General features: G+C 40.6%; 1 protein-coding gene and 1 long non-coding RNA gene across 20 annotated transcripts in view; one reads left to right on the top strand and one right to left on the bottom strand.

Annotated features, from left to right (window-relative positions):
* The window catches only part of NFIX (nuclear factor I X), a 291,019-nt gene that overhangs the window by 49,292 nt on the left and 217,610 nt on the right, over positions 1 to 24,117 (bottom strand). The gene's annotated exons all lie outside the window — the stretch shown is intronic.
* Positions 1,148 to 14,869, top strand: LOC140704744 (uncharacterized). The gene is made up of 3 exons (XR_012084140.2): positions 1,148 to 11,985; positions 12,516 to 12,691; positions 13,144 to 14,869. It is a non-coding gene; the product is annotated as an uncharacterized LOC140704744 (long non-coding RNA).

Here is a 24,117-nt window from a genome sequence, read left to right as displayed (position 1 = left end):
GACGCCACCACCATCATACAAATGCAGTTTATGGCACAGCTTACTCAGAGAAACGAGATATTGGTGCTTGAGCGTGAACATTCAAAAGACAACACTCCCCTATCTCTACATGATCATGGTGCTGTAAAATAATAATAATAGTAAGCTAACCAATTGGTATTTCGTGCTCCTTTTGTATCCAGCTCTAGTGTAAGGGCAGAATCATCTACGTAGCAATTCCCCACAGAAGCGCCTGCACAGTCACAGAGAGGGAAGACCACAGAAGAGCAGCCTTCTGAATATAAAGGGCTCTATGATTCAAGCAAAATCACCCGGGCACCCAACAGAAGGGAAACCTTATCAAGTAAAGGATATCAATCTGGAACTCAGAAGGTTACTTTTAAATGGGAGTGCTGAAAGCCACTGACTTGTGGCATATACTGATCTACTTCCACATCAAAATACAACACAGCAGCTTGAAACCCAGCATGAGCCAACTCTTGAATCATGTGATATTCCTCCACCCACTGTTTAGTGAGGATCTCCCTATAACTATAAAGATAACTAAGAAGTTATTATACTTGTGCCTTCTTAAGAAGTTCAGCAATTCTTTGTTAAATTACAATTGTAAAGTAATGTAGTTATTCTCTTCATAATTGGAAAGATGAATTAAATACAACTAACTTGTTATTACAAATTAGTTTCTATCAAGCTATCTAGTCTATTTGGCAAAGAATTATTTCTTGATTCTACATATGATAAACAAATAATCTACCGGAACTTTTAGCAGTCATAACTCATTGCTATCCAATGTATTGGAAAAGGGAGACAAACTCCTATAATCTCTGCTCACAAAAACACTGGGATACAACTGCACATATCTCTTCTATTCAGCTATTTTGGAAACAAGTGGGCACAGGCAGAAAAAGACGCTGTTCAGATAACACATTCTGGTTTATGTTACCATTGGATGCAGCACACGTTGTGTGTTCTCCTTCCAATGTGTGGCCGTAAGAAACAGTGTGAAAGCTTAATCACAGTTTAAAGTTCAGATGACACACTAGATGAGTGGTTCCCAGATGTTTTTGGACCACAACTCCCAGAAACACTGGCCAGCACAGCTGGTGGTGAAGGCTCCTGGGAGTTGCAGTCCAAAGCTGTCCACTATACTACCATGTTTCTCTAAAAATAAGACCTAACCTGAAAATAAACCTTAGTATGATTTTTCAGAATGCTCATAACATAAGCCCTAATCCAAAAATAAGCCCCAGTTAAGTGAAACCCCGCTATCCACCATTGTGCAGCAACCAGAAGATGACATGACTGTATTTGAATAAATGTAGATTGTTGTACATGAAAAAAATAAAATGTCCCCTAAAAATAAGCTCTAGTACATTTTGCAGGAAAAATTAATATAAGACCCTGTCTTATTTTTGGGGAAACGCAGAAGATGATGGCTAATGTAAAAAATGAATCTGAGACTTTCAACCGACTCATAACTGTGAGGAAAAAGAGAAGTAAGGGGCAATGTGGGAGCCCAAGACCTGCTATGGTTCATTTCTGTGATCTTAAAACATGGTTTAACATGTATATGTTAGGAAGATCCATGGATCCACCAAGTATGCTATCTCTCTGCCGAATGGATTAGTGATGTGATGGAAGAATTGCCACACTCATAGAACCATCAGATGCATATCCCTTTCTTTTCATTCACACGGGAAAAAACGACAGTCAAGAGGAACTACAAATCTATAGTCTCTCTAGTCACATTTTTCTGCAAATGGTTCTTCCCTGTGCATTGTTTATGTGTAGCAATATTTCCCAATCCATTTAGAAACATATGCATGCAGGAAGTGAAATCACCTTCTTTGCCAATTAAATTTGCATAACTCAAAATAGTTTTGTGACCAACTAGTATCATTAGATTATGAAAATTCCACAGTGATTTCTACCTGGTGAAACTTTGGCCTGAAACGTTCAAGTGTCCATGACATAACTTTGCTTAGAGTTACTGAAACTGATTTAATTTCTATGACTCCTAATCATATAGACTGTGCTCCTCATATGCTCTACATTTTTTAATTAAAAAACCTAATTTGATGTCACTCAATTCTTTCTCTATAGGAAACATGTATGCATATACACTTGTGTGTTTGTATCTATGCTGTGTCTGCTGAGACCTGGATTATTTTGACTGATTTTTGGGGAAATAATAGTTTGCTTTCTACAGACAAATGCAGAGTCAGGGAATTGTGGGCCAAGACTGCAATTCTCTAACATATGAATATGACACTATTTGAAAAGAACAATGATGATCTGACTATTAGTTTTGAAGCCAAATTATATATAGTAATGTGAGGGAACTAGGTGGTGTGTTTAGGCTAGACTAATTGAAAATGAAGTCAAAGAAGCATTTCACACATTGTATAGCAACAAATCAAGATCCACTACAGTGGGGTCTTGACTTGAGAATTTAATCCATATTGGAAGGCGGTTCTCAAGTCAAAAAGTTTGCAGGTCAAATCTGCATTTCCCATAGGAATGCATTGAAAACCATTTGATCCGTATCTGCTCTTTTCCGTCCATAGAAACTAATGGGAAGCTGCTATTCTGCCTTCGACCACTAGAGGGGGATATTTTGTTTCTTTTTTTCTTAGGTCAAGAAAGGTGCAGGGAAAATACAGTCCAGGCAGTACAGGACCAGGCAGTCTGAAGACTGTCTCCCAATCCACTCTCTAAACGCTGGGAGGAGTGAAGAAGCAGACAGGCACCCTTTTCACTGGCCAACAGTTAACTGAAAGTTCACATTTTGCACTTTCCCTGCCTCCCACGTGGGTTTTTTTCAGTTCGTAACTCAAATCTAAGCATGTAAGTCAAGTCAATATTTTCCTATGAGAGTGGTTCTTAAGTCAAAATGTTCTTAACTCGAGCCGTTCTTAAGTCAAGACCCCACTGTATTGTGTGCACCCAACATGAACTGCAGCCAATGTTGGTAATTGATGAGTGAACTTACGCAGTGTTCAGTAGCATATTTCAAAAATAGTAGATATTGATACAGTTTTAAAAAAATCAGTACCAGCCATGTCCCTTCTGCCCCAATGCTCTATTCCTAGTTGCAGTCTCCTATCCCAGAACTGCTGTCAGCTGCAGGTGGGGGGGACATGAAGGGACCATGCCAATCCTAATCCAGTCTGGTACAGTTTATGGCTGCTTTTAATTCTTTTTTAAAACACAGGGCTGAGTGGCCTCTATTTTCCTCATAGCTGACCATTTAAAACACAGAATGTACCTTAAATAGCAGGTGAATTATGCTAACATTTCTCAATTCTGTTTTTTTTAATACTGAGAGCTGCCTTGAGTCTCCTTATCAGGAGAAAGGCGGCCTATAAAGAAAACAAAAGAGAAGAAAAGAAAAGATTAAATAAATAAATAAATAAATAAATAAATAAATAAATAAATAAATAAATAAATATTTCAGATACTTAAAAATTATCATAAAGAAGAAGGAGGAACTGTAGGATTAAAAAGTGAATGGTTAACAGATAGCAATCCTGTACAGTACTCTCTACATACAGTATTTTGGTCTATACCTTTCTTAAGGGATTAAAGGATTTGAAGTCCAAAATATCTGCAGAGCAATCAGAACTACAAAACAAGACTGAGAGACTAAATTTGCAACAGAATTCCCACTTACACAGGAGTTAACCTCGCTGAACTCAGGGCACAGTTACACTGTTGAAATAATTTAGGAACTGGATCATAGGCTATGCATTTCCAGAGTGAAATGTCTGCACCAAAAAACCCCTAAAATAACCCCCTGCATTGCCTTAGCTATGTGGAGACACTCTGGTTGCTGGCACATCGTCCTGGAACTGCTTTTGAGGTTTTTGTCCTGTGCCTGCCCATCCTTGCACTAGCCAACTCTCACTTTCACTTACTTCCTCTCACAGCCACTGCCACTGCCACCTCACTTCCTCTATTGTGGTGATATGAGCAGCATGAGCAAAAGCCATTTTCTTCTGCTGTGGTGTGATTTTGAATATACATACATATATTTTCTTCATACTGGGATAGTGTTAGGTCAGTGTTACAGAGGGGAAAAAATATAACAGATCAAATTGGAAGCCCAAAACCCATGATCCCAGCATCCAACCCAATACTTGACAATTTCCACAGATATGATTTACTCCTACACAGGCTAGCACACAAGCAAAAATGATTCAAAATAAATAACATTCATACTATTAAAATAAAATAAAAAGGCTCCTAGCGGATGTTTAAAAAACCTTCCTTTCCGAACAAAAAAACACGCTTCTCGGCAAAAAAAAACCATGTGCTTAATTGTATGTTGTGTAAACTGATATTTTAAAATTGATTTCAAGCATGCTAAACCTGACAAAAACCCAGGAGAATTCCTATGTGTAACTGCATGCTTCAGTGAGGCTTACTTCTGAGTAGCTTTGTATAGGATTATGGTGTGAATGTTACAAACAACAAATAAAATTCCAGCAGTAATTTGGTAAAGGAATATGATACTTAAACCTCAATAATATAGAAACAGAAGAGGAGAATCCAATTTAATGAGCAAAAAGTTCAGCAATAATAATCTTCACTTTCCCCCTCATAGTTTGTTCCCTAAAGTGATCACCGCAGTACCCAACCAGGATCTGGGAAAAATTATGTGAGGAATTAAAGGAAAAGAGTTCAACAACCAGACCTATACACACATTTTGTTCTCGTAATTGCTCCCCTACCTTCCACTAAGTATTACTGCTAAATACAAATGCATTGAGAAATTCTATAATTCTCTTACAGTATATGGATATGGACCTAGAAAAGAAAAGGTAGCATAGAGAGAGTGGAAATGCTGAAATGGACACTATAGTCAAGGTCTCCTGATGCTAAGTTCAATGCCAATGTTCCCTCTAAGCTGTGTGTGCATGTGCGCCTACAGCTCCATCGGGGCTGTGCACAGGCAGCCGGCAGCCAGTTTGTTTACTTGCCATTTAGAATGAAGTCCCGCTCACCCCTGCACACAGGAAGTGAGAAGCAACACTGGTTATAGCCAAATTTTCCTAACAGCAATCAAAGGGTAAAAGAATTATTTCCATCTTTTCAAGGCATCCTTGTTTCAGTGAATATTCTAATCCATGTCAATTAGACATGTTCCATATTTTTGAATAACAAATTCATGATAACTTTTGTTTCCATATTTCTTCCTATTTTAGCTATAATTTCAGCATCCCTTGTGGTATTCATAGGTCTGTCAGAAATGATTTGAAAGGCAAAAGTCAGTAGAGGTAACTTCTCTCCCATTTTCAAGATGCCATGGTTGCAAAAGCAGACCATGTCAGAATTATTCTTTCTACCCATTTCTTTAAGGAACTCCATGCTAAAGAATTTAGGGTTTTATCCAAATGAAAGTTCAGGTTTACATGGCTCCTTGAGAGAATCCAATTATTGTGATGTCAGTATGACGTATCGGATTTTTATACCTCAGCAACAATAAAATAATCTCAGATTACTGGTAATTCATTCAGTGACAGAAAGAGGGAAGTATCCAGTGGACAGGTAAAATACAAGCGGGAATAGGGTTTAAAGAATTCCAGATAGCTTTGTTGTTATGATCTCTTCACCCTCTTTATAGGACCACCTGTCCTCATTGTTCAGGCCCAGGTCTAAGACCTCCAAAGGGTTAATCAATCCATCCGTTTCCTGTCCAGATGTGGCACAGAGAGGCCAGCTGCAGAACTCAGGTTACCTATGTCAACAATACAGCAAGTTTACCTCTATCAGCGCCAAAGCAAAGCTAAAAGAAGCCAGGAAATATGCCTCTGCAACAGCTGGGGAAGCACTAAGGAAATATTTCAGAGTTGGTTCTCTCCACTCCTTTTATCCCTTCTCTTTCAAAGTTGGCTAAGGCATACTGTTCCCTTTCGGCCTTACGACTGCTGGCAGCCATTTTAAAACTTGGCAGCCATTTTAGTGCTGGCGGCTAGGAGCGCTCCCACAATGCCGGCAGCCGGCAACTGACGATCGGCCGAAGGAGTGTGGCTTTGCTTAGCCTAGAGACAGATATGAGATAAATTCTTAAACACTGTGTGAGAGAGAGGGGCACTGGGGGCTTGCTTTGGAATTAATAAATTATGATTTTGTTTTTCATTCAAGTTTAAAGAAATGTTGCAGTAGCAGAGCAGAAGGAGGAGGGAGGAGGCCAGCAAAACATACTTCAGTTATCACTGGTGCACCAGATCAGCTTTGTACATGAACTTTAATCCTCATAACAGAAATATATTGCATACACTGCAATATGGATTCTTAGCACCACTTAGGCCACATGGGTCAGCAGCACTCCCACAGGGAACTTTTCAGTGACAATGGCAAGACATCAACTTCACATAAAGTAGATGGGGTAACAGGAGAAGACACAGGACTGTTGCTATTCCTTCCTTCTTAAAATGTGATTAGGTGTGTATTCCTGCACTGATGTACCTTGCAATCTCAGAAAATTTAGTATTCCCACAACAGAAATTCTGTTCTGAGAAAAAAATGTGGCTTTGCACAACAAACAAGTGATACATGTGCACTGACTGTTTAAGTAACTGTCCATGTAGAAACATGCAAGGTGCCAGTTGTCTGTTTTTTTTAAGCCCCTCATGATTAAAGTTGGGGGCAGGACAAGATTAGAAGTGAGCATTTACTAATTCCATTTATTTATTTATGTACTTATTTACTTTTATTTATTTATTGCATTTATACCCCGCCTATCTAGACAAATGACCACTCTCGGTGGCAAGAGAGAAAGAGCATTAACTTCCTATATTCCTTTAGACATCAAGTTATTTAGAACTTTAGAGGTAAATTTTTTTTTTAACTGAGCCCAGTAACGACCAGGTGAACAATAAAGAAGAACCAATGCAATATGGCGTCAATGGCCACTTCTTGTTAATAGCCTAGTTGCCAATCTCTGACTATAGCTGAAGGTTTCAGAGTCTTCAAACCAATGAATAAAGCACATTATACTGATCTTATCAAAAAGCTAGCAGGGCATTTCAAATAGTAGCTAGTTCTTTTAAAGTCAAAAGGATATTGTAGCCAGACCAAGCAAAGCTGGAGAAAACAGGCATTCCCAACCATGACTGCCGCTAAGGTATCAACAAACAATGTCAGGTTTAAGCTACAAGCTTGTCCTTTCAGAGGAGAACAATGTCATCTAGGACAGGTTTGCCAAAATCCTCTCACATAGACAGCTTGTATAACACAGCTTTTGGAGATGAATGATCCCAAACTAAGACATTACTGTAAATACAGTATTATGTGTTATGTCCTGGGTTGCACAATTCAATTCACAAGAGATAATGTCTAAAATGATTTCTTCACCTGAGCAATTCACCTCCAAAACTGGTGTTGTTAGCATTCTGCTAGCATAGCTACACAACAGGATTTTGGCCAAACTCAAAAGCAGTGGTTCCTAACCTTGGATCCCCAGACGTTCTTGGACTACAACTCCCAGAAATCCTGGCCAGCATAGCTACTGTTGAAGGCTTATGTGAATTTTAGTCCAAGAACATCCAGGGACGCAAGGTTGGAAACCACTGCTCAATGTCCTGATGCATGGTCAATAGCACATCCTGCATTTTTTTTGGTCTCCCCATACTTTAATCAAGTCAATAATTTCAGTGTTCCACCATGAAACCCACCTATCATCTATGCTCAAAATTGCACACAGTGCCACAATTCACCTCACTAAATGAAAGGAGGAGGAAATCAATAAATAAAACAGGCAAGATACCAATAAAAAGCACTCCAAATTGCCAAGAGCAACACAATAAACGTGTAGCTCTGAAGATGTTCATCAGCTGAGAAAAAAAATATTAAAATACCATGATGGTAGTGGGTGGTGGCAGTCAAGGAGGGAAGAAGAAAGGAAGCAAGCGAAGAAGCAATGGGTGCAGCAAAGTGCAATAGAGGAAGAAGGGAACACCAGCAAGGAATATGATCATCTCAAGAGTGTTAAAAGAAGGCACAGCTATCCAGGGTGGGAAGATAAGGAAGATAGGGAACTCCTTGCTGTAGAGCAGATACATGTTGTTGATACACACTACAGCTGTCAAGTATTTGCAGCATGGAGTACCCAAAAAACTTGCAGTTAACTCATGGTTTACCCATGGCAGGAAAACCTATCACGAAAAGGACTTCACAATGAGTTCCTTCATGTTATGTGAATTGTATTGCAGTTTTATTTACAACCGCACATGCAGTCTTTGGTTTGTGTGACTGGAACTTCTTGGTTTGTGTGACTGGAAGGGACTTCTACTATATAACAAAAGGAATTTTATCAGAAATCCAAGACTCTGCAACAGACTGTGTGGGTCACGTGCACGGCTGCACTGTGATATACTGTTAGTGTAGATGATTGAAAACAGCAACACATTTTACAGATAACTCTGATTAGAGCTCAAAGCATGTTAGTGTTAAAGACATGTCATTTAGGCAGGTTTCATCTTTGGGAAACCAGACTTCAGAGGAATCCTGTGTTTAAGTCCTGAAGACCAATCACAAAGCAAAGCAAACTAATATGCAAATTCCTGAGGCAAAAGTTCCTGCTTTGGAAGCTGCCATCTTCTAATGACAGGTTATCTGTAACATCTGCTTCTGCCTGACAGATGAACAACCATCATTAAATTCTGATAGTTCTTCAGACATGATACAGTTGCTAAAGGCATTATTCCAGCTGTTCAACCAGTATGGGAACCAGTTCCCAAGATTTAAATCAAGTTTTAACATCAACCCTGTCATGTCCTTAATGTCTTGTTCTCTGAACAAAACAAGCAATACTATTTAACAATACTACAGTATTTTGTAGCTTAGGCAATATATATAGATCCTGAGATAGGACCAGTGAATTCAAATACTGTAAACTATATTTTAGCTAAAAATTTAGGGCTAATGAGCCTTAAGGGCACACTTGGAGGACACTAGGACTCATCAGACAGCTAGTACTTCAATACAATTTATGCAATTAAATTTCTATTTTTATATATATGCATATACTGTATTCTATTTGCATACACACACACACACACACGCACATATATATACACACATATACACACACACATATACAAATGTGTGTTCATATGGCATCAAGTCAATTCAGATTTACAATGAACCTAGTAAAGTTTCTGAGGTATGTGAGATTTTCACAACCCCAGTGAATACCTATGGCTGACCAAGGATTTGAATTCAGATCTCTTGAGTCGAACACTCTATCCACCTATACTACACTGAGCCTCAGAAAATTAAATAAAGACCTCGTATCAGGAGCAAGTATGTTTCTTTATAAGCAATGTGATACAATCTGCATGAACATTTCCCCTCCTAGTTCAGATCAGCAAAAGGGCTAGAAACTTAATGAAATAATAAATTAAGAAAATATCCTTTCTTCGCAGGAGACCAGTAATGTACAGTCCTGAGTACAGCTTTGGAAAACAAAATGATCCTTTTGCATTTATAGTCTGAGGCCGATCACCACAGATTTAATAAGTTCACAAACACTGTTGCTGGACAGCATAACAGAATTTATACCTTTATAGGACATGGTAGAATTGAATCAGCTTGTGGCAGAGAAGAGGGAAAATTATTGTGTAGATTTACAACACTTATTCAGAAGCTTGTATTTTGAGTGAGAAGGGTATGAACCTTTTGTCTGTCACTGCAAAGGGTTCATATATTAATCCTTCCAGGATATTATGTAGGCTGGATAGATTAAGTTTGAAGAGGAATGGTGTGTGAGAGACTATTTAACTATACTGCGTTTCAGACTGGGAAACAGAAAAAAGGCTAAAATCATACAGAGCCTGAACCTTATTTGGCATCTCACTGGTGGAAACCATCTAAGATTTTCACTGGGAATGGAAGTATCCATGTAAATGAGAAGTGCCAAGAAGTATTATTTATAGTGGGATTATATGCCTTTGAAGCATCTGAGAAGTCCTTTCTTTCTGACGTTTGGAGTAACTCTACTAATTTTACACCTAGCTTCTATCTGTGCTAGTCTTGAAACCCCTTTGCCTTCAAATCTATATTAAATAAAAACACTCTCTCTCTCTCTCTCTCTCTCTCTCTCTCTCTCTCTCTCTCTCTCTCTGTGTGTGTGTGTGTGTGTGTGTGTGTGTGTGTGTGTGTGTGTGAGAGAGAGAGAGAGAGAGAGAGAGAGAGAGAGAGAGTTCCTCTAAACTTGCTCATTAGCCTCTTCGCCAAGGCCTGTGATCTTGAAGCCTAGAAGGTACTTTTATCTCGCAAAATAAACTCTTATCAGGAGGCAGCAGCTGACCAAACAAACAGATCCATTGCCCAAACAAAGGAAACACTTTGTGAACTCTTTATCTGTCCTTCACAGGCCTGACAAATCTTTCTGCCCAAACTGTAGGGACAGGGACAGCAATCTTCCCCTATCTATGGGTAATGGTCCTTTCCCTAATATCTTTATGAAACAGGATATGGGAGATACAGTAGGTAGTTAGTGGTTATTTCAAGGAAAGGTTACTAGGCCCATCCTAAAGGTTCCCCATTTCCACTTAAAAAAGTAAAATACACAGATCGCATAATGCTAGGAGCTCTTTTCTGAGCATGGTGCTTCCTCGGAAGTAGTTGTTGAGGGGGCGGACAGTTACTGAAGTCAACACTTACGGTCTTGAGAATCTGCTTGACATTTATACCCTAGTAATCTGATATCCCATTAGAACTGCAATACTTGAGGGCAAGGATCTGCACAGTTTAGGAATACTAGGTGGAACCCAGACATGTTCTTTCTGCCTTTTAATCTGTTGCTGAATTGGGAGACTCAAGAGTTGTAGCAGTGGAAGAGAGAGAAAGCAAAATAAATAAATAAATAAAAATGCTTCTGAGCTGGATCAGCCTCACTATTTGTCACAGGAACACACAGATCTGCTTATCTTTCATTCTTATACTGATCATTTTGTTTCTCCATGCTTCTCCATGCACGTCAGATATACAGATGCAAGACATACATGCATACTGATATGCACTGGTAACAACAGTAATCAGTCACCTCATTTGTGAATTAATTGAAGTATTTCTTAATCTTCTTATGGACTTTGACCATTCAAATACATCTAGAATTCTCTTCAAAATCTGGCGTTGTATTTGCACACAAATGCATGCTGTTGACATTTATGTCCCTAATAAAACACAGCTGAAAACCCTGCGATCTGGCATCATCATACTGACACGCAAACACACACAGCCTCTGCTTGCTTGGGAATAGAGAAACCCTAACTCAGGAGCGGACAGTCTCCAGACGTTCAGGGATCACTCACACATCCCTGGACATGGAGGGCTCCACTTGCAAAGTCCACAGACATTTGGGGTGGGGGAATGGGAAAAATACCTTTGTGTACTGTAGTGCTCACTTTAAATTTTAAAAGGTTATGTAGGGTGGACCCAGGGGTATTGGCTGGGCTCAGAACATGGCAATATTTTCCTCCATGCCTACTAGATGGTACAAGTGGCTTCTCTAAATAAGATGAACATGGGGGAGGGGTACATCTGGGCCCCTAAGGGACTACATGTGGCCTGAGGCCTGCATGTTGCCTACTCTTGCCTTAATGCAATCATGTCACACAACATATTTCTTAAACTCTCTATTCTGGGGAGACAAAGGTTGACACACACTAATGGTTAAAGATTAATTACAGATTTTGTTTATTTACTGTAACCCGTGCTCACATTCTGCAAGAAGTTAAGATCATACACATGAGCCCAGATGAAACAGATTCTTTGGGCAGGGCAAATAATTCCTGCACCCATGCCCTCTCTGGTCAATGGACTGGACAAGCTCCTGCCTTCGTTGTGGTGTTCTTCATCAGAATGGGAGAGGGCTTCCAGTGGCTCTTATATGCCTGTCCAGCGGTGGATCCTATGGCATTCTTGTCCTCATTTCTGCAGTCCCAGTACAAATGGCCATTGGAGACTTCCAGGGAGGTGAGTTAATTTAGATTGAGAGGATTAGTGCAGGAGGAAAAGGTTAACCATTTCTCCAGTGCTACTGCACCAAATGAATTCAAAGCCCAGCAAAGTCATCTTAGTGTCACAAGTCTCAGGTGTGAAGGGAGAGCAGGTGTTATTGCTCTCACTCTCTCAGACTGGTCACTGGAAGTTCTACATGGCTTCTCATGGTAATGAACTATATGAGGATTGGAAAAAAAGAATTGCTGCTCTACATAAAGATGGCCTAGGCTATGTATAACAAGATTGCCAAAACCCTAAAACTGAGCTGCAGCACGGTGGCCCAGACCATACAGTGGTTTAACAGGACAGGTTCCAGTCAGAACAGGCCTCACCATGGTCAACCAAAGAAGCTGAGTGCCCATGCTCAGCGTCGTATCCAGAGGCTGACTTTGGGAAACAGACGTATGAGTGCTGCCAGCATTGCTGCAGAGGTTGAAGTGGTGGGGGGTCAGCCTGTCAGTGCTCAGACCATACACCACACATTGCATCAAATTGTTCTCTAGGGAGTCGTCCCAGAAGGAAGCCTCTTCTAAAGATGATGCACAAGAAAGCCCACATACGGTTTGCTGCAGACAGACAGACTAAGGACATGGATTTCTGAAACCATGTCCTGTGGTCTGATGAGACCAAGATAAACTTATTGGTTCAAATGGTGTCAAGCATGTGTGGCGGCAACCAGGTGAGGAGTACAAAGACAAGTGTGTCATACCTACAGTCAAGCATTGTGCCCAATTTGGACATTATCACTTAGAAGTGTGCTCACTTTTGTTGCCAGCAGTTTAGACATTAATGGCTGTGTGCTGCGTTATTTTGAGGGGACAGCACATTTGCACTGTTATACAAGCTGTATACTCACTGTTTTAGTCGTACATTGTAGCCAAGTGTCATTTCTTCAGTGCTGTCACATGAAAAGATATACATACTAAAATATTTATGAAATGTGCGGGGGTGTACTCACTTCTGTGATATACTGTATACCGGCATATAATATTTATATGTTATACATATACCTGTAAACAAATTCACACAGGACAGTATACAGTATATGCTCTTATGTTATCATGATAGGATAGGTTGCCTATAAAGCTAAGATTAATTGTGTGCTTGAGATGGGTGTGTTTTCTCTTACAGATACTTGCAGTGCTGGATTTATGGTTCCCGCTGGGATATGTTGGAATGTCCCATTCTGCTTTAAAGCGCTGCAGTTTCTAAACTCCTGGCTCATAACAAACTGCACTATGTGAACTGGACAGTCAATAAATCAGACTTAAGGAATGGCATACACCCAGTTCCCTGGCCTGGAAAGAGGACAGAGGGGGATACATCAGATGGAGTATGCACATGCCAATCAGCAGGATGATCATGCAATGTGCAAATATAAGTCAGATAATGGTAAGGCATAAAAAGATGGCCATTGGTGATCCTTGAGGTCTACTGGCTCCAAAGAACTAGCTTTCCAACCTAAGCATATGACCAGCAGTGCCTTTTATTTAAGAGAGATGAGAAGCTGTCTGCACTTTCCCTAAACATTGTGGACCTGGTCCCTGTCATCCATGCTCCAATCATCTGTTTCTATTACAGTGCTCTCAGGTACATCACAGATACAAATCAAGGCTCTTCTTCTAGAGCTTCCTCTAGCAAAATTACCCGCATAGCCTAAAGGTGAACAGTCTTCAACACAAAGAAGAAGGAACTTGAAATCCATGGCACAAAGAGTAAGGCGCCTGGACTCCAATTACCAGAATCTCTCTGTACCTTAAAGACTATTGAACATTAAAACATTAGAGCTGGCAGACTGAAGCGGGCAATTAGTATTTTTAATTAAGGGTGCTGCCTACTGGAGACTCTTGCACCGTCTTCAACTTGTTCTCCTTAAAAGTTATGGATAGAAGGCACATTGGAAGCCAGCCCAATCATTAACTGGCTGCTAAGCCTCTGCCTCCTGCCCCTTTTCCCACCAGCACACACACAAAAGGTAGGAATGACAATGCAACAGATGGGCTGCGCCAGTCCAGGGCCTACAATCCACCCAGGCACAGCATGGCCTGAAACCCTCCCTGTCACTGTCTAGTAAGCTCAGCTGCCACCACTCTTCCATGCGATAGCCCCTGGCTGGTTCTGAGGGAGTGTTGGGGAGGGAGCTCCCCTCACTATCAAACATCTTTATCTTCTTTTTGCTCACCCTGCTCCTGCAAATAGCAACTTGTTCTATCTAGTATGCTTTATAGCAAGGGTACACAAACAAGCTGCCTTCTGGAAGACGTGGAAGATACACAGAGCCCCCTAAGGCCATAGTTGTGTGGTTTCTTGTTGTTGACCTGACACCCCCCCTTCCAATTGCTGCAAATCCCCTTTCTCTGCTGATTTCATGTAGATGTCTGGGGAAACGAATGAAGAAACTCTGCTTTACCCTCGCCACAGAGTACTTTATACTGCTTGCTCTTTCTGCTTTGCTGAAGGATGAAGAGAAGGCTCTTTGTTCCCCTTCCAGTATGAAAAGAGAATCACTGAGACGGATTTACATTTTGTGTGCCTACCTGTATGTGCCCCACTCAACCACAAAATTAGTATCATATTCAGCCATTGGTAGCAAAATAATAATAATAATAATAATAATAATAATAATAATAATAATAATAATAATAATAATAATAATAATAATAATAATAATAATAATAATAATACATACATACATACATACATACATACATACATACATACATACATACATACATACATACATACATACTGCATCAATATGTAACAGATACTTTGGTTTTTGGTTAAAACTTGTATCTGTTATTTAATACTAGTCAATGTTTTTATAATTTTTAGTCTGCCTGAAGTTCTTGAAAAAGAAGAAGAAGAAGAATGGTAAAAGCATCTAACAAGTCTCCACCAACATATAGCAGTGCAATTTAACCACTTACAGTGGACCCTCGACTTACAGAATTAATCCGTATTGGAACGGTGGCCGCAGGTCAAAAAATACATAGGTCGAGGGTCCATTTCCCATAGGAGTGCCTTGAAAACCATTTAATACGTTCCAGCCAAAGAAAAAAAATCCTGGGCTTCCAAAGCTGCACCTGCTGCCCTCTGCCTTCTGTCCCCGATGCCCTCTGCCTCCTGTCCCTGCGGGGACAGGAGGCAGAGGGCAGCAGGGACAGGAGACAGAGGACAGCGGGTGCAGCTTTGGAAGCCCGGGAAGCCGAAAGCCGCTCTGTGCCCGCTGCCAGCTTTCGGCTTCCCGGGCTTCAAAACCCCCTCCGCTGCCCTCCATCTCCTGTCCCTGTAGCAGAGGGCAGCGGGGGCGGCTTTGAATTTCCCCTGCCTTTCGTAGGTCGAAGCTCCGGCCGCAAGTCAAACCAAAATTTTGTGGCTGGAGCTTTTCGTACCTCGAAATTTTCATAAGTAGAGACCTTCATAAGTCGAGGGTCCACTGTACTTTAAAATTCTACAACTGAAGACTGGATGACAACACACCACACATTTCTGATAATAAAAGATAATCAAAAGGGCAATGTACCCAGTACTTATCAACCAATTACATGCTTTCCAACAATGTTCAAGCTCCTCACAGGAGTACTGGCAAGATCAATATATAATTACTTAACTAAAAATTCCCTGTACCCAACAGAACAGAAAGGGAACTTTAAAAAGTCAAGAGGCACAAAAGATCAGTTGTTTATTGATAAAATGATACTGAAGAATGCAAAAAGACAAAAACAAACCTTAGCATGGCCTGGATAGACTATAAAAAGGCATTTGACTTATTGCCACACAGCTAGATTAACACCTGCTTTAAAATGTTCGGGATTAGTAAAAACATTCAGAAGTTCCTCAAGAAAAATGGCCCATAGTGAAGAAATTGGGGAAGTTAGCAGTAACTAGATGCCCAACTGGAAAAATATATTGGACTCAAAACAAATTAGAAGAATTGGATCAAAAAACATGGAAACTAATGAACATGCATCACTCACTACATCCAAAAGGTGATGTGGACATATTATATTTACCACAAAAAATCAAGAGGCCGTGGATTACTGCAAATACAGCAGGTAGCAGAGGAAGAAAAAAATATGCTTGAATGATTATATCAGTACAAGCAGAGTAAAATTACTTAAGGTGGTGAAAATTGAGAATATTTTGAAAACAACAGAAACAAAGGCTCAATATAAGAAACAACAATTTGAAAATAAATGAAGCAGTTGGAAAAAATAAACCACTACATGGACAACACCTGAGAAATATTGATGGAAAGCATGATAATAATTCAACATGGGCATGGCCAAAACTGGGGTCCCTTAAGAAACAATAGCCATCAGGTATATGCAATATGTGTTCTTGAGCCTCTGCATGATGGGATTAAAGATAGCCTTGGCCATACACTGAGGTCTCTGAGTCGAAATAAGGACCCATCCACCTCCAGACCAGCTCAGCCTCAACTTTGGTCAGACACAAATAATTATCCTTTCTTAATTTTTTTGTACTGAGCTCAGGAATCTCCACAGCAAAATAAAAAATAAAAATACTCCATCTAGAAAAGGACCTAAGATTCCAGCCTTCCAGGACAAAGTGTTCTTAGGCCATAAACTGGTGATGAAAATTACCAACCAACCGACCAACCGATTGAATGAATGAATGAACGAACGAACGGATAAACAGAATGGAATGGAATGGAAGGAAGGAAAATTTTAAAAGGTGCAGAACTTAGAGAAAGGTCAGCCAACTTCCTAATGTGATACTTCTGGAGCTATCTGCTGGATAGCTCAGTCGTTTAGGTCTCTGATTACAGAGCCAGAGGTCTGATTCCCCACTGTGCCTCCTTGAGAAGGGTTGGACTTGATTATCCATAGGGTCTCTTCCAGCTATGCAGTTTGAAAGTTCAAAGGTTATTTCTTAAACTTGTCAGTTTTGCTAACATAGGGATTACCATGTCTTGCATGGTCCTCCTTTAACTCTGCATGTCTATGGGAGTGTCTTCCATATTTGCTACTAAAATTGGTGGTGAAATAGCCAGCCAGGACTTAAGGGAGGACACACAGTGATCAAAATCCCTTGATCAGAAGGAAGCCCTATTGCCTCTCAAAACAGCAATGCCTGGTTCAGACAACCGCTGGCTTCATGAGCCCTCAGACCAACTCTGTCCCCCAAGTACTGATCCAAGCAGTTTCTATGGTTTGTCTTATAGTATGGTATGTGGGGCTTTCCATGTCCCTTTTGATTTGTAAAAATGCAAACATTACAAGGCATGTGTTGGGGTGTGTGCATATGTGTGCTTGCCTCTTTTTTATTATTATTTAAAATTTTGAGGAAAGGGCATAGCGCTAATCAGTTGCAGTACCAATGTTGGAAAGCATTGAAAATTTGTTTTGAGACAACAGCATCCATCTCAGTTGAGGGGAAATGACTCCCTTGTAATTGCATTGGATTTAGGTGATCACATCGGGCAGAAAGCAGACAAATGTGGTGTCAGACTGATTGCACCAAATTTAAACCACCCCTGTGAGCTGAACAACAAAGGTAACTTCCTAGTAAAAAGAGATGCGTCTACAATGGGCTTCCCTGCACTGAACTTTATGTCGTGCAGTTGCCGTATTTTAAATTCCAATTCATTTGTGCCTAATCTGATGCAAATTGTGGGGTAAATGGAAAATATATCCACTTCCCAATTTTCCTCAGTGGAAATGCAGGTTGAGGATTATTCTAGAAGCCTTTAATGCCTTTTCCTCTACCGGCTAGTTGGAGGCAGAGGAGAGAGAGATTATGGAAGAAGAGTGGTAATTTTTGAGAGTCTGGTTGATGACCAGCTAATCTGTGTTACAAACTGCCAAACAGCAAAATAAATGCTAGCTGCTTTAAAAAGATTGTATGGATTTGCCAGTTTTAAATTAGAGACAGGCTTGATAAAGAAGCTTGTAAAGTTGAGGGTTGATTCAAAGAAAGACTGTGAGGAACATGTGACCGCTTTATTATATTGGTTGATTTGAAGCTGACTAGGTTTGACTTGAGCAGCAGCAATAACTAGAGTTCCTTATGGGAATACTAGGTGAGAAATTTGATACATTGATTTCTGTCTTAGATGAGGAGAACACATCAGGTGCCATAAGGAAGGAAAATATTGAATGATGTTTACCCATGAATGCTCCAGATCCAAGAGGCTCAAATTACTTAAAGAATGGATTTAAAAAAAAAAAAAACCCTATTTCTCAAAGCCATTCACACTTCTGCTACAACTGCTGTACAAAAGACCATCTAGCTGGACTCTATCTGTCCCCAAAAGATTGCTTAACCTATGGTAGCTGTACTAGTTTTGAATATAGAAAGCAAACAGTCCCTGAAGACTTATTCTGAACACAAACCAACAAGATTAAAAAGGAGTAAAATCTCAAATCATAAAGTAAGCAACACTAATGGTTATACACAAAAGTCAAAAGGCTGGATTGTTGATAATCACAGTACTCACTCTAATAAATTCTTTAATAACATGGACAGAAATTTTGGTGGAAAAATCTAGATGGTGACTCCATAGATATACAAAGAACAGGTGGTGGCATTTTAAAACGCAAGCTCCACCACTGAATTTGTGTATTACCCCAATAAATTGTGTTCTCTATGTGCCAGGTCTGAATTGCAATATGAAAAGTGTCTCAGCTTTAGACAAGAAATGTTTTGCAAAGATGACCCTTGAGCAAAAGGTATTATGCTTTCATTTCCATGCAGAACTGAGAGAAGAAGCATCAGGGTGCTACATCTAATTCACAGTGACCTATGTAAACCACTTAATGTGTCATCATCACCAAGGGAAGCGGGAAATCTTTGTGGATGATTTCGCAAGGTTTTGTGTTACTTATCAGCTGAAGGAAAAGAGCAAGACACACCAAATGCTCAAGAGGTACCGTATGTGGCTGTGGTAACTCAAAAGTCTGAAAGCAAGCTCGAAGCCCTTCAAATCACAATGGCGGTGAATATATATTGTATCACACACAAGCCTTTTTGAAAGAACATGGCATTTTGCACACGAGGGAGGCATATACTCCTGAGCAGAAGGCAATGGCTGATAGATAATTAAGATCTCTTTTAGTTGCATGCCTGCAGATGCTGAACTGCCCATCAGACTATGTGGCAATGCAAGCACAACTGCGGCAAGTCTCCAAAACAGACTACCAGCCAAGGGCACCTCAAATTCCCCAATTCAACTATAGCATGGTAAATGCCAAATATGAAGCACATTAGAAACTTTAGAAGCATATACCTATTTACCAAAGGAGAAAAGGGATAAGCTGGACTTTAGAATAGAACAGACTACTTTGATTGGTTACACTCCTGAAAGCAAGGGATATAGTTGAAGTTAGTGTGAGACATGTGGTCTACACTAAAGAAGAAAGTGAAGCTGAAAAAACGGGGACTGCGTTCGATAGCTTAGCAGACGAAGGGCACTTTGGCAGAACTACATGTTTCGGATAACCTGCAGTAAGCGGGTTATCTGAAAACAGATGCAAACCCACCCATTTCACGTGTCCTGCTTTAATGCAATTCTTCTCATTAAAGCAGGATGTGGCGCAGCCATCGGCCCGCCAGTCGGCTGGGAGGTCTCTCGCCATTACTGACTGCCTTGCCCTCTTGCCATACAGGGAAAAAGGAGTCACTGGAGCTCCCCCCCCCCCCAACAGCAAAAACAACATTGCCTCCCAACATTGGCTGGGCAGCAACACTGTTACTGCCTGAGGGCTAACGCAAGTGGCTCTGTTTTTGTCGTGTGGGTCACCCAACCCAGGCACTAGCAGTAGCTGGGAAGTCTCCCAGCACTGGATGGTGGGCAATGGAAGCAATGAGTACTTTTAACAACTACAATAGGGCCTGTGTCATGTGTAGTGACTGAGGCCGCTGCAAATTCACCTCCAATCTTTCTGTATGAGTATGGAAAGATCCTCATAGCCTGATTCAGATGGAGAGCAGGAAGAAGATGACATAGAGGGACAGAGCAGTACACCACAACAGGATGGCAGCAATGAAAATGTCAAGACTGTTGGCCTGGAAGAGGTATTGATTGCCACACCAAGTTCCAGAGCCAGCACTCAGATGCTCATTGCAGCACAACAAAGGTGTACCAACTCCATGCCTCTCCTACTTCACAAGCACAATGCTACCTAATGAGCCAGTAACCTGGGAAGAGACTGAACAGACACCAGCAGCTGAAGTGGCCAGATGGGAGAATAGATGGAAAGGAAAAGATACTTGTACACAGTATGCAGTGCATAAGAACAAGCAATAAACCCAACCATGTTACCACCAGGCAAGAGAGGATTGGGGACAAGTGGATAGTCTAGGTGACGGACAAGTGGATAGTCTAGGTGACGTGGAACACTACAAGACACGACTAGGACCAAAGTGTTCCTGCAGAAGTATGGAGAAGACTTTGATGAAACGTTTGCTCCTGTTACCAAGTACAGCACTTTAAGAATGCTCCTGAATTGTAACTGTATCCAAACACATGTTAAAAACATGGGCATTAAAACTGCATTCATAGATGGAGATATAGCAGAAGAAATTTAAATGGAACAATCACCAAGATTCATCAACCTAAACCAACTAAATGAAGTATACAAACTAAAGAGAGGCCTGTACAGACAGAATCAGGCTTCAAGAGCACTGGCATAGATCAAAAAGCTGCCACAGCAAGGCTTCAAGCAAGGTGAGACAGACCATGCGTGTATATTAGAAATGGAAATAGCCATCTGACATTTCTTTTGTACAGTGCTATCTTGTTGACCTGATTGTCGCAAATCAGAGAGAGCAAGATTCAAGGAGATTCTGCTCCACTTTAGCAAAGAAGCAGAAATAAAGAAATTATGGAATTCAGCATTCCTATTTAGGCAATCAAAGGGAGAAGGAATCAGACGGTTCTTATGTTTTTAATCAGAGGCAAAAGATAATTAAACTTCTGGAGAAACCAGGTCTCCAAGATGCCCACATTGTAACATTCCTACATGGAGAGACTGCAGACTTCCACTAGCCCAATGACACTTTTGAGCAACTCTGTCCTGCACCAAGTGATGCTAATCCAATTATATCTACAGAAATCTTCCTCCATTCCATTTTATGATGGAAGCAAAATACGTATATTAAAGGTACCACCCCATTCCTTCTTATTTAACATATAAATAATCTTTGGACTTCTAGATTTTACTCTTAAGTGAAACCAAACTCCTGCAAAAGACCCTCATTCAGCCTCTTGCCCCCTACTCTGCACTTTTGCAAATCCACCTACAGATGAAACCTAATGTTCCCATATAAACATTCTCTTCACATTCCAGTCTGAGAAAATAATTTAGAATAACTCCATCTCCCCTACAGTAACAAATGGTTGTACTTAAATAAAAATCAAGCAAGGTTATAAACAGCGAGAGTTATTCATGGCTGACAGAGCAATAGTAACATACTGTTTTACTGACCATTACTTATTGCATTTAGGATGTGAATCAGAATAGTATGTAGTAATCATCACCATCATCACCATGTGATGTCAAGTCAATTCATACTTATGGCAACCCTTTCCAGGGTTTTCTAGGTAGAGAGTACACAAAAGTGGTTTACCATTCCCTTCTTCTGTGGGTATCCTGGGACTCTGCAGCTTGTCCGAGGCCACGCAGGCTGGCTCTTCACCTTGCAGGGGCAGTGGGGAATCGAACTTCCAACTTCTGACTTCACAACCAGATATCTAACTCACTGAGCTATGTAAAGCAGTATTTAAATCAACATTGACAAAACATCTACAGTTTACCAAAACAAAAGCAGCAGACTTAAGGGAGGGATCACTCAAGTGTCCTGCGTAATGCTCAAAGCCAGAGTACTGACTTGCCTTTTGTATGCAATCAGCCATCATGTCCAATCTTGCACATAGTTCCAGCCTCTCTTTAATATAATTCTCCTTACATGGCCTTGTCTGGCTCAGTTTAACAGCGAGTCTTCTTGATTGTTTATACCTATTTTTTGTTGCTATCTTTGAGAAACATCAGAGATCAATAAAGGTGAATAAACACATATCACCTTCAGAGCCCCAATTAACACAGGCTGCTTAGTGATTATGGAACCTCACAATAACAGAAGTTTCAAACATGAGCCCAGGGCACACAGAGAGCCTTCAGTAACAGAGACAGGGTGAACAGTAAAGAGCATGAATATAAGGGCCAATGTACCTCTATCACAAACTTAAGGCTGCAACTACACTGGCAAGCCAAATTGCTCTGATTCAGCTTTGCTATATTTTTAATTTTCAGCCTGTATTACAGTTGAATTCAGAGTCACTGATCACACAGGGGTGAGGATTGATTTGTGAGTTCCGTGTTCACACTCAATGCAATCTGATTCACATTTCAGCCAACAGCCCCTCCTTCTTTCCTTGATTCTTTTATGGTTCATTGTCAAGCTGCTTGGTTTTGAAAGGGTTGTACAGTGTTATGGAAAAGGTGGCAGCATTCCAGAGTTCTTTATATGTACAGAAATACCACATACCACAGGAATGACTTTTATTTGATCTGGGTTGTTTCTGTTTTGTTCGCTTTAAAAAAAATGTCTTCTTGTCTGGAGGTGATCTAGTGCTAAACTAGTATATCAATAGCTGATAAGGTGATTCAGGTCTAATCTCATATTGTAATTTTAAAAAACAAAAACTGGAGGATGATCAGGGTGGGGTGAGGAAGAACAGGGGGAAGTGTTCCTAAGATCCTGAGCATCATGCTCCAACAGTTTACATCACCAAAACACCCACTCACAAGCACACACACAGATCTTTACAAGAACTTTGATCTGGATTCCTGCACTGAGCAGGGGGTTGGACTTGATGGACTTATAGGGCCCTTCCAACTCCATTATACCGTATGATCCAAAAGGCCTCAAGAGTTCTGTAAAGGAGTAAACCCCCAAACTCAGAGCTGCCAAGAAAATAACCACAGTGTCCAGGGACTGAGTTAAACATATTTCTCCTTCCCCTGATGTGTTCTCCTGCTTGATCATGCTAATTCAGATGTCAGCTTAATAGTCCATATGGGCTCTATATTGGAGCTAAAACACTAAAAGTATGTGTTACTATCAACATTGACTCCCAAGTTCTGTGGGCCTTGGACAAGATCTGCAGTTGTCCACATACCCTTCCACTAAAATGCACACCTCTTGAGAACATTCATCGTTGTGTATAGACACATGCAGACAATGGGCCCAACTTGTCTAATTTTGGTGTTTCTCTGCTGGTTGGGCGGGCAGGCAGGCATAAAACGGGGGCTATAAGATTAGTTTAGCAGGTTTGTTCAAGGCTCCATGGTAATGGTCTCACCTACTAATGGCACTCACAATGGTACTGAGTTCATAATTGGGCTGTGTGGGACTACTGGTTCAACTGAAGCACAGGAAACATGCTTTATTACACTGTTAGGTGGATCAGCTGTTGGCCCACCTAACTTGGTATAGACAGTGTTACCTCATGGGTTCAAATGGCATTTTCTAATCCTAACATACTCTTCCCCAAAGGATTGGATTGATGCCAGCACTGCTGCCATTCTGAGAGCAACCGGCTGCCCAAATTTTAAGAAATGAGCAGAATCGTAGAATCATAGAATAGTGAAGTTGGAAGAGGTATATAAGGCCATCAAGTCCAACCCCCTGCTCAATGCAGGAATACAAATCAAAGGATATCTGCCAGGTGGTTGTCTAAGTTTCTCTTGAATGCCTCCAGTGTTGGAGCATTCACCACCTCTTGAGGTAATTGGTTCCACCGTCTTACTGGTCCAACATCTAAGAAGTTTCTCCTGACATTCAATCAAAATCTGGCTTTGATTTTTAAATGAAAGCTGGCTTTCCTTTAAAAAGGCAGTCACCCTTGCACCACACTGCCTGGTTCCTATTGGTTGCTTGGTTCCTGGGGGAGGGGGGAAGGGCAGCGCACTTTACTGAAAAGTCTTTGCATCCTTGAGTGCACAGCAAACATACAAGGTTGTCTAAAGATAGCAGAATTTAGAAGTGTACCAGTATCTTTAACTAGAACTGTGTCCCTTATCAACCACTAAAGTTCTTTAGCAGTTTTATATATTTAAACATACAGTATATATA

Source organism: Pogona vitticeps, chromosome 2 (assembly GCF_051106095.1).
Source record: "Pogona vitticeps strain Pit_001003342236 chromosome 2, PviZW2.1, whole genome shotgun sequence".
NCBI lineage: Eukaryota > Metazoa > Chordata > Lepidosauria > Squamata > Agamidae > Pogona > Pogona vitticeps.
Note: the sequence above shows the minus strand (reverse complement) of the source record. Positions and strands in the feature narration are given on the sequence as shown.